This window comes from Gorilla gorilla, chromosome 21, assembly GCF_029281585.2.
Source record: "Gorilla gorilla gorilla isolate KB3781 chromosome 21, NHGRI_mGorGor1-v2.1_pri, whole genome shotgun sequence".
Lineage (NCBI taxonomy): Eukaryota > Metazoa > Chordata > Mammalia > Primates > Hominidae > Gorilla > Gorilla gorilla.
In genome coordinates, this window is record NC_073245.2 from 27,672,197 (window position 1) to 27,687,997 (window position 15,801).

The 15,801-nt window shown below is 50.3% G+C and overlaps 1 protein-coding gene across 8 annotated transcripts in view; it reads right to left on the reverse strand.

Moving 5' to 3' along the window:
* Nucleotides 1-7,495, reverse strand: part of RRBP1 (ribosome binding protein 1) — a 69,111-nt gene extending 61,616 nt beyond the window's left edge. For 2 of the 8 annotated variants that reach the window (XM_063702080.1, XM_055372902.2), the window contains exon 1: nt 7,197-7,458. The gene's annotated coding sequence lies outside the window, so the exon portion shown is untranslated. Of the gene's footprint in view, nt 1-5,160; nt 5,242-7,196 lie in introns of those variants that run through there. The other 6 variants (XM_063702078.1, XM_055372903.2, XM_031004957.3 and 3 more) reach the window with 6 other exon arrangements.
* Between the last annotated feature and the right edge of the window lie 8,306 nt (nt 7,496-15,801).

Here is a 15,801-nt window from a genome sequence, read left to right on the forward strand (position 1 = left end):
ACCTCTTTTCAGAGCAGCCAGCACACTGTTCACACCCAAAACAAATGTTCTGTTTCCTGGTGAGTGTGTCGTCACTGAAATGCTCAGTGACTCTGCATGGCCCACCTCACACTCATTGGTTATACAAGGAATTAAAGGATGCTCACAGCCAAGTCTCCTCCCCAGACCTGGTGCAAGCACCTGGGAAGCGCCCAGTTCTGTCAAGGTGCCATGCATGATGGACTCCCAGAGACACTGGGATGAATCTAACCAGGCTGGAGACAGAGGGCTCCCAGGAGAGAGCCAACATCCACATCGTCTCCTAAGGTTCACTTCAAACCCCAGCCTCCGCTGGAAGGGCAGGATGTCCACATTTAACAGTGCCCTCTGCATGTGACTGTCAATTTCTCAACTGGAGGCAGGCTGGAGGTAATCCAAACTTCACTTGCATTTGGCTCTGGAATATGTTTTTGTGTTTATATGTGATGCTTTAGGAATCCAGACTCCTTCACGCTACATGATATACTCACAGAACGCCAGAGCTACAAAATCATCTCCATTAGCTCAGCAAGAATGGGCACCTATTGCATGCTAGTCACTGCCCTCGACACTGGATATACCTCAGGAAACAAAAGCTACATCCCTGCACTAGTAGAGCTTACGCTTCAGAGGGGGAGATGACAAAGTCAGTCAAATACGGGACATGTCAGGGGGTGATGAAGAGAAAGTGATGCAGAGAAGAGGGGCAGGGAGTTGGGGTGGGGGAGCATCAGAGGCTGACACTCCACACAGGGTAGCCAACAGGCCTGAAGGAGACGAGGGAGCCAGCCATGTGCCATCTAAGGAAAAGCTCTTAGGGATATGCCAAAGGAGACGCAAAGGCCCGGAGGCAGAAGCATGCCTGAGGAACAGAGGCCACCGTGGCTGCAGCAGAGGACAGGGAGACGGTAGGAGTGAAGCTAGAGCAAAAGTGCCCTGAGAGGCCACTGGAGACCTTGACCAAGGAGGGTCTTGAACAGAGGAGTGACATGGTCTGCTCTGGCAACAGACTAGAAGGCAGGGGGTATAGGCAAAGGCAGGGAGCCCACCGGAGGCTAGAGAAATAACCCAGGGCAGAGGTGAGAGCAGGCTGGGCATGCTGGCTCACGCCTACAATCCTGGCACTTTGAGTGGCCAAGGCAGGAGGACTCCTTTAGCCCAGGAGTTCAAGACTAGCCTGGGCAACGTGGCAAGACACCATTTCTACAAAAAAACCTAAAATTTCACTGGGTGTGGTAGCATGCACTTGTGATACCAGCTACCCAGGAGGCTGAGGCAGGAGGATTAACTGAGCCTGCAATGTTGTAACTGCAGTGAGCAGTGATTGCGCCACTGTACTCCAGCCTGGGTGATAGAACAAGACCCTCTCAGAAATAAAAAATCAAAAGGTAAGAGCTGTTTGGACCAGGGAGAAGGCAGAAGCGGTGAGAATGGTCACACTGGCTCTGTCTGGAAGGTAGAGCTGATGGGACCTGCTGCGTACAGGGTACAGGTATGAGACGGCGAGGAGTTAAGGATAAACCGAGGTTTGTGGCCTGAAAGGTGGAGCTACCTGGCCTAGTTTCATTTTATAGGAGGAGAAAACTGAAGCCTAGGGAGGAGAAGTCATGTCCAAAGTCACTCACTTATTCCAGGGATTAGAACACCCAACCAGTGCTTCTCCCACTGCTCCACACAGCAGCTCCATGGGACATGCTGATGACTAGTCCGGTCACACCGGACAGCCCCCAGCACCCTGAGGGACTGCCAATACCCAAGCACGTAACATAAATTGGGGTAGGATGCTGGGCACTGAGAGCACAGGCCCGGCCCAGAGAGGACAAACACAGTCCACGGCTGCCACACAAGAAAGTCAACCTAGTGTAGCCAGAAATTCCCATTTTCCCCCAGAGAACCCAAAAATCTAGATTTTGTTTTTGTTTTTTATTATGAGACAGAGTCTCACTCTGTCGCCTAGGCTGGAGTGTAGTATGATCTTGGCTCACTGCAACCTCCACCTTCCAGGTTCAACTGATTCTCCTGCCTCAGCCACCTGAGTAGCCAGGACTACAGGCACATGCCACCATGCCTGGCTAGTTTTTGCATTCTTTATAGAGATGGGGTTTTGTCATGTTGCCCAGGCTGGTCTCAAACTCCTGGGCTCAAGCGATCCACCCGCCTTGGCCTCCCAAAGTGCTGGGATTACAGGGATTAGCCACTGTGCCCAGCCCCAAAAATCTAGATTTTAGTGAAAAAAAAAAAAAATTCCACTTTTAAAAGGTGACTCAATTGCTTAATAACATGAGGTCAGTGAAACAAATTCCATGTGAAGGCCAAGTTCAGCTCACACAGGGCACCAGTTTGGAATTCCTCTCAAGACAGCCTAACAGACCTTGTTTGCTTATACCTTGCCCAGGATAGAGAATTAAAGATTTGAATTCAAGATGGTCTTTTATTCCAACTTTTGAGTCAGCAGATGATATTCATTATCACTATAAATAGTCTGTAACTTCCAGTAGTCTTAGTGGGCCTCCTTTCTGACCAGAAAGAGATCAAGTAGCTGTCCATCATTCAGCTTCTTCCTTTAAAGTTAAACTTTGGTTTTATGTTATTCTTTACAGAGTACTAATACTAAGATGAGCCCATAAGTACAACCAAGAATTCAAAAATTATTCCCCAGTACTGCCCAATGATCCTTTCAAAGTTATATGGAGGCCGGGCACAGTGGCTCATGCCTATAATCCTAGCACTTTGGGAGGCCGAGGAGGGCAGATCACCTGAGGTCAGGACTTCTAGACCAGCCTGACTAACATGGTGAAACCCCGTCTCTACTAAAAATACAAAATTAGCCGGGTGTGGTGGCGCATGCCTGTAATCCCAGCTACTTGGGAGGCTGAGGCAGAAGAATCACTTGAACCCGGGAGGTAGAAGTTGCAGTAAACCAAGATCACGCCATTGGACTCTAGCCTGGGCAACAAGAGCGAAACTTTGTCTCAAAAAAAAAAAAGAAAAAAGAAAAAGAAAAAAAAGTTATATGGAGAATAACAGAGCTGTGTAAATAGTCACTGGTGTAGGAAGCAATTTATGCCACCCAAGAACACTGGAACTCCAATACTTTGGAACTGAAAAGGTTTTGGGACTGGGCAGGTATTCTAGTCTTGCCAAAAAAATCTAAGTTAGAAATCACAAAATGTTCTTGATAAGTTAAAGTTGCTGCCCATTGTTGACAGGTGGAAGACACATGTTACTGAATGCACATAAAGGACACACACGTCTGGTTTTGGGGGGTGTCTGGTTGTCTGCTTCAGGAGACTCGGCCAGAATTTGTCTGCCTAAGAAAAGTCTCCTAGGAGGCCCCTGAACTAATTTTCTATATGCTAAGTGAGAGTGCCTCCTTGCCTAGGCACTGTCACTTAAAATTAAATATTTACCTTCCCTTACAAGCCATCACTTTCTACCTAATATCAATTTATTTTCTGTCTTTGTTACAAGTCACCATTTTGATGCTGAGGGCATTGGGTAAAAAATCTCTCCAGGAAAGGGCCACTATCTGTGTGGCCCCCCTCCCACTCCTTTTTCTTGGAATGCAGTTTACAATGCACACAAAGAGGCGGGACTAATGCTTTCTCAGGGTGAGATCTTATCAGGTGAAATGTATCAACTGCCACTAGTCGACTGGTTTTGACCTACAGAATGGGCAATTTCATGTGGTTCAACATATTACCACACGATCAAGAGGAACAGGGACGTGAATGTTTAGAGAACACCAGCTGCCTCTACATCAGCACTGTCCAGAACTTTCTGTGATGGTGGAAACCATCTACAGCCACGCTGACCAACTTATGACTACTGAGCACCTGAAATGTGGCTAATTTGACTCAGAAATTGAATTTTTAATTTTACTTAATTTGAATTGTTTTAAACTTAAATTGCTACTTGTGGCTACTGTATTGGACAACACAGTTCTAGACAGTAGCTTTTTCAGGCAAGAACTAGGCCTCACTTGCAGTGTTTGAAAGCCCACCACACAGGAGACCCTCGGTGAAAAAAATGAAATGAAAAATACCTTCAGCACTGCCAGATTTTCCAAATGCCTCCCCACCTTCCTGCCACTGAAGCTGTTAATTTTGCTCTTCACGTTCTGTGTCCTCCCTTGGGTAATTACTGCCCCAGGAAGGTGGAGGGATATGGCCAGGAGGGAACATTTGGAAGGCCGGGCCCGCATCGCCTAGCAACTGGGCAACAGGAACTGGCCTGACAACCTTCTGACCAGCTGGACCTCCATGTTCTCATCCACTGAATGGGTGACAACCATTCCCACCCTCTAGAACAGGGTTATTTTAAGGCCTAAATGTAAACCACAGTTGTGGAATCTGATTCTAAAAAGTGAACCTTAAAAACCAAGTTGGGCTCAGCTTCATTTATCCAATGAGACAGCTGGGAATAGTTTAACAGGTATGGGGGGGCTGTCCACCCGGTATAACCAATATTTATGATGTTATAGGCCAGGCCTTAACCACTGCAGGCCCAGCATGCACAGACGGACAGCACAGTCCCTGCCTTCATCATTCTGACTTGACCATTATTTTTGTTTCTCCTGAAACAAGATTTTAGCAAAGAAAAACTTGCTGTCTCAACAGAACTGTTGATCTGTTGATCCTCTATGTGTCATTCATCTATTAGTTAAAATTCCCAGGGCTAAAAAGACAAGAAGAGTCTGGGGTCCCAACACTTTTAAAAGGTGTCCCTGCTACATAATAAACCAATACTCCAATTCAATCACTGGCATTCAACCATTTAAACTGAGTTTGCTGCTATGTAATTATTGCAGCCTGTTGAGTTAGGGCTTATTTCATTAAAGAGCATAATTGCTCAAATGTGACTTGATTTAAGATTTATTTAAAACTCTTCCATCACCAAAAAATACTCATACACCATGAACCACTGTAACTTCTTAATCTCTCTGTAAATGTTCAGAGGCAGATTCCTAAGTATGAAAGGTAAGAGTTGTTATAGTGCCTAGAGCTCTAAACCCTCTCCTTCTAAACCCCAAGATCCCTTTCTGGTTTCCCCTCCCCCAACCTTAGCCTCCTCCAGGCCTCCACTGGCCCAAGATCCCTGCAAGCCGGCTTTGCGGTGCTCCATGTAAAAGGAAAACTTCACCTACTAGGAGGTCTGCCCCGGCCTTTGCTTCAACAGAGAGGGAAATGGCACCTCCAGGACCTCAGAACCGGAAGCTTCTTTCTGGAAGGGAAAGAGGTTGGCAGATGATAGTGGGAGTGACCTTTGGCAAGTTCTTAAACGAGTCAAGACATCACACAGTAAGTGACATGCTGCAGGGTCACAGATTTCTCTAGGTGTCGGATTAACAGGAAGTTAAATCAAACAAGGAGTGTGAGGAGGGAGGCGGGGCAGTGGGAGAATGCCCCCCAGCTGCACAGGGCGGGGTAACATTCGCAGTTGTTCTTCCTGGGAGTGCCAGACAGACGTCCTGGGTCTCTGGGGACACCCAGTTCTGAAGAGGTATCTAATGTGAGATATGAGGCCCTACCAGGCCCATTTCTCCAAATTCCTGAAAATGCCATCCAGATGGCCCCTACCCTGAAGGTTCCAGCACGCAGAGTGAATAGCTGAGCAGTGACGTGGGAGGCTCCTCAGGTCCCTCAGAGTTTCATTTCCTTGGTGCTTCCCAGTCTCTCCTAACCTCTGACCTCTCAGAGTAATTGCCAAATTGCCTTCTGTTTGTACAAGGTCCCAGCACTTCCCGGCGTGGTTCCCGACCCCGTGAGTGGGTGGTGTTGTCTTCAGGCCACAGATAAGAAACTCGGGTTCAGAGGGGCTACGGGACCTGCGAGTAAGCGGCCAGTACGTGGTCCGGGGTGCAGAACCCTGGCTGTGCAACTTCTGCTGCCCCGCGCCCGCCGCAGTGCCGGAGCCAGGCCCCACCTTCCTCCCGTGTCCAGCACCCCCCCACAAAAGCATCCCAACTGAACAGCCAACACTTGTGGCTCCTTCCTACAAGTGCTGGGTCTCCACAGCTTTCCTCGCAAATCGAAGCTAACAGGAGCCCCGATTTGCAGACCGGGAAATGGAGACCCCGAACGAAACAACTTGGTCGGGGTCACCCTCGCCAGCCGGGACACTCTAGAGCTAAAACTCGCGACTTATCATTCGGAGAGGGGTCCCTGAAGCATTGCGGGCGCCCCAATGGAAGCACAGACCCCGGCCTGCCTCCCTTAATCAGGGCGCAGCGGGAGAGCCGGCCGGGCCGGGGCGGGCACCAGGCCGGGTGCCAGCGCGCTTGGCCGGCCCCGAGGTGTCCGCTTCCGCCCGGGGCTGGCACCGCCGGCCCATTCATCGTGGCCGCGGGCGGGGCGGGCCGGGCCCCGGGCGCCCTCGTCCCCCCGCCGGGAGCCCTCGAGCCAGGCTCCGCGCAGCCCAGCCGGGGAAACGGTGGCCCCGGCCCCGCCGCCAGGGGGAGCAGGGAGCCGCCTCCCGCACTCCGGGAAGTTGCCACCGCGGCCGCCCGGCGTCCGTGCCATGGACAGACCCGGTCCCTGCGCCGCGAGCCCTGCGGCCCCGGCCCGCCCCGTCGGGGGCCGTCCCAGCCCCGCGAAGCGCCAGCGGGCCGCGGCCCGGGACCGGCGCGCTCGGCCCGTGGGCCCCCATTCAATCCCGCCCTCCTCCCCTCGGCCGGCCTCCGCCGCCTTCCGCCCGCACCCCCACCCCTCCGGCCCGGACTCCAGCCCGGCAACGTCATCCGGCGGCTTCCCGAAACTTAACCCCTTCCTCCGCCAGCTGTGCGCCGCCCCGCCCCGCCGCCAACTTTCTTCGCCCAACTTCGGAGCGCGCTGGCCGGCCCGACGGCCCTGCCAGGAGCGAGGGAGGCAGGGAGCGGTCGCCACGTCGCGCCCGCCGGCCGCCGCAGCTCCCCCGACGGCGAGGGCCGCGGGGTCCACACCACGGGGCGCGCCCTGCCTACGCCCCGGTACGGCGCTTGCCCGGCACCCCCGCCCCGAGTCCGACCCCGACCCCGATGGTGCACGGCCGCGGCGGCGGACGGCGGGCGGCGGGCGGCGGGCGGGCCGGGGGAGGGGCCGCCGAGGAGACGTGTCACTTGCGGCGCAGCGCGGCCGGCCCCAGCCCCCCGACGGCCCGGCCCGCTCGCGGCCGCTGCAGGGCCCAGCCAAGTTTCTTACCTGCAGCCAGAGACGCGAGAGGGAAAGGGAGAGGGCAGGAGCCGCCGCCGCCTTCGCAGCCGCCGCGGAGCCGGGAGAGAGGAGCCGGCCAAGCCTCCGCCAAGAAACCGCCCCCGAGCAGCTGTAGACGCTGCGACCCTGACGCCGCCCGCCCCGTCTGCCGTCCGCTCCGGCCGCTCGCTGGCTGCGTGCGCGCGTGTGGAGTCGTGGCACTTTCTGCCTCAGAGCTGGCGAACGGCCCCCTCCGCCGGGATCGCCGCCTCCTGCCTTCCCCACCCGGGCCAGCCATTCATCGAGCCGCCTCTTCCCATTGGTCCGCACCCCGCCACTCTGCCGGTCGCTGGCCAGTCAGGACGCGGGTGGCCGAGCCGCGGCGGCGGCCATTGGGCAGAGAGGAGGGTCTCCACCTCGGCCAATGGGAGAGGGGAGGAGCTGCGGGGAGGTGAAGGGGGCAGGGCCGGGGAGAGGCGGGGCCGAGCGGCGCGGCGCTCGGCCGTGCGCGGGGCGGAGCGGAGCAGGAACGCCCCGCCCACCTGTGGGGGGGTCTCCGGCCAGCTCCGCCCACTCTGGGCCCGCGGCGCTCCCAGCAGTCTCTGACTAGGATCCGGCTCTGCCTAGGCGGGAAGCAGAAGGTTCGGGTCCCGGCGGCCCCGGGCCTGCGCCTCTGTATACCGCTGGGCTGACATGGCGGTGGCTGAACAGGGTTGCGCAACCGCGAACAGCCAAGGAAGCTGCTTTATTTAAATCCAACTAACTTCCCCCGAAGCAGCGCCCCCTCGGGCCGCCGGGTATGAGGACAAGCTCTGCTGGGGGTCAGCCCAGGGAGAGCAAGTTCTTATCATCAAAGAGAATGCAATCAGCACCAGAAGGAATTTCCTTGAGTAAATGGAGGAATTGGGGTGGAAGAGCCAGAAGGTGCACGAGGAATTGAAGCGGATGTCATCGCCCTCGTTGTTAGGGAGGGTACAACTGAGGCACGGTCTATTTAAGATACTCAGCCAAATCACAGCCGGCAGAGCAATAATTACAATCCACTCTGTGGCGTTTTATTCCATGCGATGGGGAAGGTGAGAGGTTCTAACCTAAGAAAACTCATCCGTGTCCCACAAAACGGAGCAACTGGTACTTCCTCATTCCCTGACTTTCTCCCCAATATCAGCCAACACTCAGTCTTCATAATTAGTCAAGTCTTTAAATTAAAATAATTTTAGGCTTGATTTTTAACCATTATGTCAGCGTCTCTTAAAGCCAACCCTTTGAACTTGAGCCAAAGCCAGCTTCTTTGGAATTTTGGATTCTGAACGACCGAAGGCTGCCTAGACTGCCCCACATCACTTCCCTAGCTCCCGTTGCTGCAGAATCCCGTGCCTAACATCTATTTCTTGGACAATTTTCAATCTTCCCTGTCCACATTTGTCACTAGTACTGTACTAGCTGTTGTTAGAAAGATGTGAAAAATACAAGCCTTCATGGGGAATAAAGAGCGATTGGGTTGAAATTAAACTGTTCATTCCTATTTTTAATCTTGGCGGTTCCTTAGCCCATTAATGATTAATCAGCAGGAATTAACCTGGATTAACTCTGGAACACTCAGTCATTTTCCAGCAGTGAGACCCGGCTTCAAATGAAAGTCAAGAATCCCAGCTTCTGGCTGGCAATTGCTACCAATGAGTCCTACTTGACCAGGGCTGGGCCATCTAACCTTTCTGAACATGGGTATACTCCTTTAGGACAATCACTCCTTCCTCTGGGTTTCAGGGAGGAAATTCATTCATTCATTCATTCATTCATTCATTCATTCACCGGTGTTTGTGGAGTGCCCGGTATACAGTGCTAAGCTGGGCAAGCAGCCTAGAATGACACATAGGTCCAGTGAAGACCCAGCTGCCCTCAAGGGCCTGTCCAGGGACAGGGACCTCCTTTATCCTGTTCACTGTTTATCTTTTTCCAGAAGCAGATCCTGGCAGTAATGTTTGTTCAATCATTCATTTGGGGGATAATCATAAGAAACATTGGTGGAGAAGTGGGATGAGCAAGAGCCAGTAAGGGGACCAACATCAAGCCTGTGACTGGTGTGGGCACACAGGGCTCGGCGTCTCTGGGGATGCTGTGAAACTGTGTAGAACACACCCCAGAGACGTCCCAGCTGAGGGGTGAGGACCTGGTTATTTATCCAGCCACTCCCAGTCCTCAATGGTTAACAGCTCCTTCTGGGGGGACTTTAACCCCTGCCCCCATCAAGCTGGAGAAAGCCTTGCAGCAAGAAGCCCTTGGCAGAATGGTGAGTGCCTGGAGGCATGTCGGGGGCCACAGCAGTCTCCCACACTGTGAACCATAGTCCGACACAGCACCTGCACAGAATAGAGGCTTGTGAATATACGTGTTCTGTAAATATTGTCCCATGAGCGATAACATTACAAAGTCCTTAGGAGTGAGGAGTGTTTACAGAAAAGGGGCTCCCTGTTTGTTCCCTTACATAACTTAACATTTGATTTGGCCTCAACACAACATTTGTTTCGGGATGGAAGAGCAGCCCTGTCTGAGCCTTTGCATTTCCTCTGTCCTTGCCCCTTATCTGCCAACAGCCAGCCCCAATGTGCTGTGAAGACTTCCAGCCTCATCATCCTCATGCCCTTTGAGCAAAGAAATCAGTCCCGCTGCACCAGGCTCTGTCAGGGCTGATCTGCACACCCTCAGAGTGGCCCGACTTTGACAGCCACTGCTGTGCCTGTGGACACCCATCTTTAACCCCCTGCAGCCTTGTCAGCTCTCCCAAGGCATATCTGGGAAAAACCAGATCCATCCCTAGGACTAGATGGACAAGGGTTGCCTGTGGTGGGAGTGAGAGGCATCCCCCCAGGCTCAAGTCTTCTGCTAAATCATGCAGCCCTCCAGCAGCACGAGAAAGCCCATCCCACAGTCCAGCCTCCAGGCTGGGGCTCTCAGATGGGAACAGGTCATTTCAACACAAAGTCAGCAGCCTGGGAGCCCCCAGCCGGGGGAGTTACCCCACCCTGAGGGGAGCAGAGGCTGACAGCAGAGGTGTGAAGAAGTGGGAGGTAGCCAGGCCAAAAAGGGCACACTGGCGAGGAATAGCATGGGCAAAGTAAGGCATGATGTTAGCCAGGTGTGGTGGTGTGCCCATGCAGCTCCAGCTAGCAGCAGGACTGCTTGAGCCCAGGAGTTCCAGGTTGGAAGAAGAAGAAGAAGAAGGAGACAGAGAAAAAGAAGGAGGAGAGGGGGAGGTGGAGGGAGAGGATGATCTGAGATCACATCATCTCAGTTTATCTGTTGAACAACTCAGTTGTTGGCAAAGCCTGAAGGGCGAGGGAGAGGCTGGGAAGAGCTGGTTCTACACAGGTGATCATAAGGGAAACAGGGAACTTCCCTGGGGTGGTGCAGATGTTTCATATCTTGATTATAGTGATGGCTGTGGTAAAACTCATCGGATTGTACACTCTTAAAAAGAGTACATTTGGTTTGGAAGCAAATTATGCTTCAATCAACCTGACTCAAAAAAAGGATGTATTTGGTTTTAGTTGTGTATTAAAAACAAAGCATTATTATTAGAAAAAAATTAAACATACAAGAATAATTACTTAATATGGTCCATTAACTCATGACAATAAATCGCAAATATTATCTGAAAGACTAGACAGGAAGATGGGAATATATTATATCTCACAGTTTAAAAAGAGATTTTGCTTTGTCAAACAACTATGAAAGGATGACAAATGACAAGTACAATAAAATATCATGTGAAAATAAAAGCCACTGTGATAATAGAGAACATGTTTAGGTTTCTTGTGCCAGGTACCATTTGAGACACGCCACAAATACGTAAAGTTATTTAACCCTCAGTACAACCCTATAAGGGAGGTAGAGTTATTATTTCCATTTTAGAGATGAAGAAACTGAGGCACAGAGAGAGCAAGGAACCTGCCCATGTCACAGGGCTCGTCGGAGGAGTTACATTGGTCCCCGAGGCTCATGGCAATAACTCTTGCATTCAGCGCCAGGTCGTGGAAGGTGTGCTGTGCCTATTGAAGGGGCAAGATTTGAGCCTAATCCTTTGAGAGTGGCAACTCAAGGAAGGGTTTGTGATTGATGACAGCTGCGATGACTCCTTTGACATTCTATATTTTGGGTGGATGCTAGGTTTGGGGCCCACAGGGTTGTAAGACCCACAATAGCTCAGGTGAGAGGTGACAAGGGCTGGAATGGGGCAGTGGCAGGGGTAGGAGGTGCAAGGTCCTTCAGGAGGGGTATTAGGACATGAAGTAGTAGCCAAGTGAGGCTTGGAGACCAGCAGGAGTGAAGGAGAGTGGGGTTACCCATGAGCCCCTGTTTCTGGCCTGAGTGATAGGGAGCATGGTGGTGTCACTGCTGGGGCAAGGCACACAAAAGAATGAACAGATTGGGGACAGAAGCTGGGGGAAATGTTGTATTGTATTTTGACATGTTGGATTTCAGGAGCCTAAGGAAAGTCCAGGTGGAGACAATGTTTCCGTAGGTCTGAGGCTCAGGGGTTGATGTCAGGGTCAGTGATGCAATTAGGAAACCTAAGCATACCCTTGGAGGTTCAGACCCAAGGACAGCAATGACTATAACCAGTGGATAGGGTGGGAGTTGCATGTGGATGGGAACAGGAGAAAATGCTTGAGTCCTGAGCAAAGAAAGGAAAAAACCCACAAAAGAGTGTGTATCAGTCAGCTTTTGCTATGTAACAAACCACTCCCAAACTCAGTGGCTTAAAACAAGTATGGTTTCTTATCAGAGCTCACACATCTGTGGGTCAGCTGAGGCTTGGCTGATCTTGGTTGGCTCACTCGTAGGTCTCTGGGTGGCCTGAGAGCTCACCTCCAGCCTGGGCTTGGCTGGGGCACCTTACAAGCTCTGCTGCACCTGGCTCACCCCCTCTTCCTGTGATCAGCAAGCTATAAGGGGCATTCCCTTCTCACGGTGATGGTTGAAGGAAAAGAAAATAAGCAGAAATACATGCACAAGGTGTATTGGATAGGTGAGCCCAGATTCAAGGGGCGGGGAAATACAGGGAAGGGTAAAGCAATGGTACCAGTGATGCAATCAACTACTGAGTCCAAGAAGGAGAGATGGAAAAGGTAAATCAGGTGAGGACGGCCTCAGCAAGGGAAGAGAGTTTCAAGAATTGGGGATGGTAAGCACTGTTAAATGTAGCCTGAAAATCCAGCAAGATGAAGACCGGGGCACATGGCAACTCAGGAGTCACCAGGGACCTTGGGGAAACAGCTTTAGAGGAGGGGTGTTTGGTAAGGATACCACCAGATCGTGGAGGGCTAAGAAATGAATGGGAGTGGAGAAGGCAGAAGGAATGTACATCCATTCATCCGACAGATGAATCCAGCTGAGGACCCACTAAGTGTCAGTCACTGTTCTAGGTGCTGGGGAGAGAGCCACGAACAAAGGAAGGGTCTTCTCTCACGGAGCTCACATTCTAGTGGGAAGAGAGATAGTAGACAAAGCAACCAATAAATAAGTAAGAAGAATTGAAGTGGTGCAATGGGCTACAAGGAAATGAGAATGGGCTCAGGTGATGGAGAGGGATGGGGATTTGGAGAGGGGGAGTGCAGTGGATGTGAAGAAGATGGACAGAGAAAGCCTCTCTGAGGAGGTGATGGTTGACCTGAGACTTAAATGATGAAAAGAAGCTGATCTTGTCTTGGGAAAAGGAAGGGTAAGTGCAAAAATCCTGGGTCAGGGAGGATCTTTGCAGCTGGTTCAGGGAACGGAAAGAAGGTTGTGTGGCTGGAGCTCATGGGCAAATGGAAGGGAGAGAAAGGAAGGGGGTCTGCAGGCAGGAAGGTCCCAGACCACGGAGGCCTGAGGATACCATGGGAAGCTGAGGTTGGGTGGGAGATTTAAGCAGAAGAATGATGCAATCTGATGTGCATTTTCAAAGATCACTTTAGCAGCAATGTGCAGGATAGATTGGACAGTGTAATGGAGGATTCAGGACTCAAATTAGGAGACTGTTCCAAGATTCCAGGCAAGACATGGTGGATGATGTGCTGGTAAATATTTAACAACTGGCTCTCAGGTGCAGACGGAGATGGGGGCACTCCCTGATTTACAGCATCTGCCAATTTCTGTGGTGTAAATATTCCCATCAGAGCCAATTGATTTCAAGCTATGGAGTCATTGAAGGCAAAGATGGGAAGAAATTTGCAGTAGCACACCACTGTCTACTATTTCTACCATAAAAATATGAGAGACACAAATCATTCCAAGAGTATAGATAGTAGTACAATGCACTAATTAGGAAGTGATGGTTTTGAGTATTTATTACCTTTGTTTTTAATATGATCTATTTCATTTTAAGTTTATATAATTTAATTTTTAATAATGACCATGTTTAACCAACTGCTGGAAAAATTCCTAAAAATGTAACAATCAGCTGTCATAAGCAGGCTGGCTCTACTATACCACTAAATACAATAGTCATGTGGATCAGAGTGGAGTGTGTGTGTGTGTATCTGTGTGTGTGTGTGCATGCGCACATGCATGCCTGAGTGCATGGGAAAGAGAGAGAGAGACCCAGCAGGATTTTTAAATGTTAGAAAAATGAGATGTGCATGTTCATGTTGGCATTTCTGCACCCATATCATCTCCCTGTCTGAACTGTGGATTCATTAGGGTCAGTGGCTCTACGCAATGTTTAATTATGAACACCTAGTCCAATGCCTTTGTCCTGGTAAGAATTCTCCCTACCTGGGTTAGATCTCCCCAGAAGCAGACCCTGAGAAAAAGTGTTGGAGTGAAAGCAGTTGGAAGGTGATCCCAGGAATCACCAGTAGAGAAGTGGGGAAGTAAGACAGGGAATGTAAGGAAGTCAGTGAACAGTGCATCAACAGCAAGTTACCACTGTGAACAGCTGACGTGTAATCCCATTGAGGAACTCCCTTGCTTCCAAACTGAGAAGCAAGGAAGCAGAGTACTTATTCACCAATTCCTATTCATCACTGGTTGAAGGCTGCTCCTGGAGGCATTAGCTCTCTGGTATTTCCAGCCCACACCTCAGAGAAAGCACTTAGGAAGAAGGTTGCTGGTGTTTGCAATCACAGGCTGTTGATATGCACAGGAATGGCAGAGGGGATGTGGGCAAGGTGCCAACAGTGTCTGCTCCAAAACTCATAAATATTTATTTAATGAATGAACAAATGAATGAATGAGTGTAGGACCGTTTGAGCTTCTTTAAACACTGACTTAGAGTTTTAAAACAGAATGGAGGCTGGGCACAGTGACTCACGCCTGTAATCCCAGCACTTTGGGAGGCCAAGGTGGGCGGATCACCTGAGGTTAGGAGCTCGAGACCGGCCTGGCCAACATGGTGAAACCCCTTCTCTACTAAAAATAAAGAAAATTAGCTAGGCATTGTGGTGGGCACCTGTAATCTCAGCTACTCGGGAGGCTGAGGCAGGAGAATAACTTGAACTCGGGAGGTAGAGGTTGCAGTGATCTGAGATTGCACCATTGTACTCCAGCCTGAGCAACAGAGTGAGACTCTGTCTAAAAAAAACCAAAAAGCAAAAAACAGAATGGAGAGCCTTCCATTCCATAGTCAGCACATGTATCATGCACTTTTGCAAAATTTAAATCAGAGGACCTATGTGATATCCCAGACAATTAAAATTCTGCAATAGTTTTACTCAAAACCAGAGCAATGTTGTTACACAACAAAAATCTCTATAGACTATAGTAATTGTCAAAACAAAAATAAAATATACACAAAGGAAATAGATGTAAGTGTGAACCCAAGTTGCCAATTTTTGTGGCTGCAAGTGGTAGTAAAAGAGAACTTGGGAAAAGAATATTTGGTTTGTTCTGTGCGTGATGTTAGAAGTGAGCTTACAGATAGGAGTTTTTGCAAAAAATGACAATGATTGACTTAGTGGCTGGTGGTGAGTCCCCAGAGAAAACAAGAAAAACCAAAATAATAGGTGAATGATATTTATCTGACACTTTTCTGTTTGTAAAGTGCTTTGTAATAATTGTTACTATAACCATTATTATTATTATCCTCAGTTCACAGGTGAGGAGCTGACGTTTAGAGAAGTACAGTTGCTTGCTGAAGCCTTCACATTTATAGATAACAAAGTTAAATAAGCCCTGAACACTCCAGAAATGGCACCTTTGTAGGATACATCTCTCTGCCTCTCCCACAGAAATGCCAATGGAGAAATGAGCAGGTATAACAGACCCTACATGAGTTAATGAAACCTTTCTCCTTTCTATTGTCCTTGCAGGACTCCATGCATCTTCCCTTCAGTGCACTCATTGGATAGTAGCAAGCACTTAGTAAGCTGTCAAAAATGTTTTAATTGAACCAATGACACTGTCTAGCTGTGCTGTCCAGCTATGGTGTCTTAAGAATCCTGGATTCACAACTCCCTATCTCAGATGGGAAGTACCAGTCAGAAGAAACATTTCATGGCCCTGAGGTGTGCCTGGCATGACTAGGTGCCTCACATTGGACATCTTGGGATAAAATCCAAGGTCCACTGAGTTGGAAGGCACAATAGGGCTTCGTCTATCCATCCCTGAGCAGAAGGCATTCTTAACTAGTCCA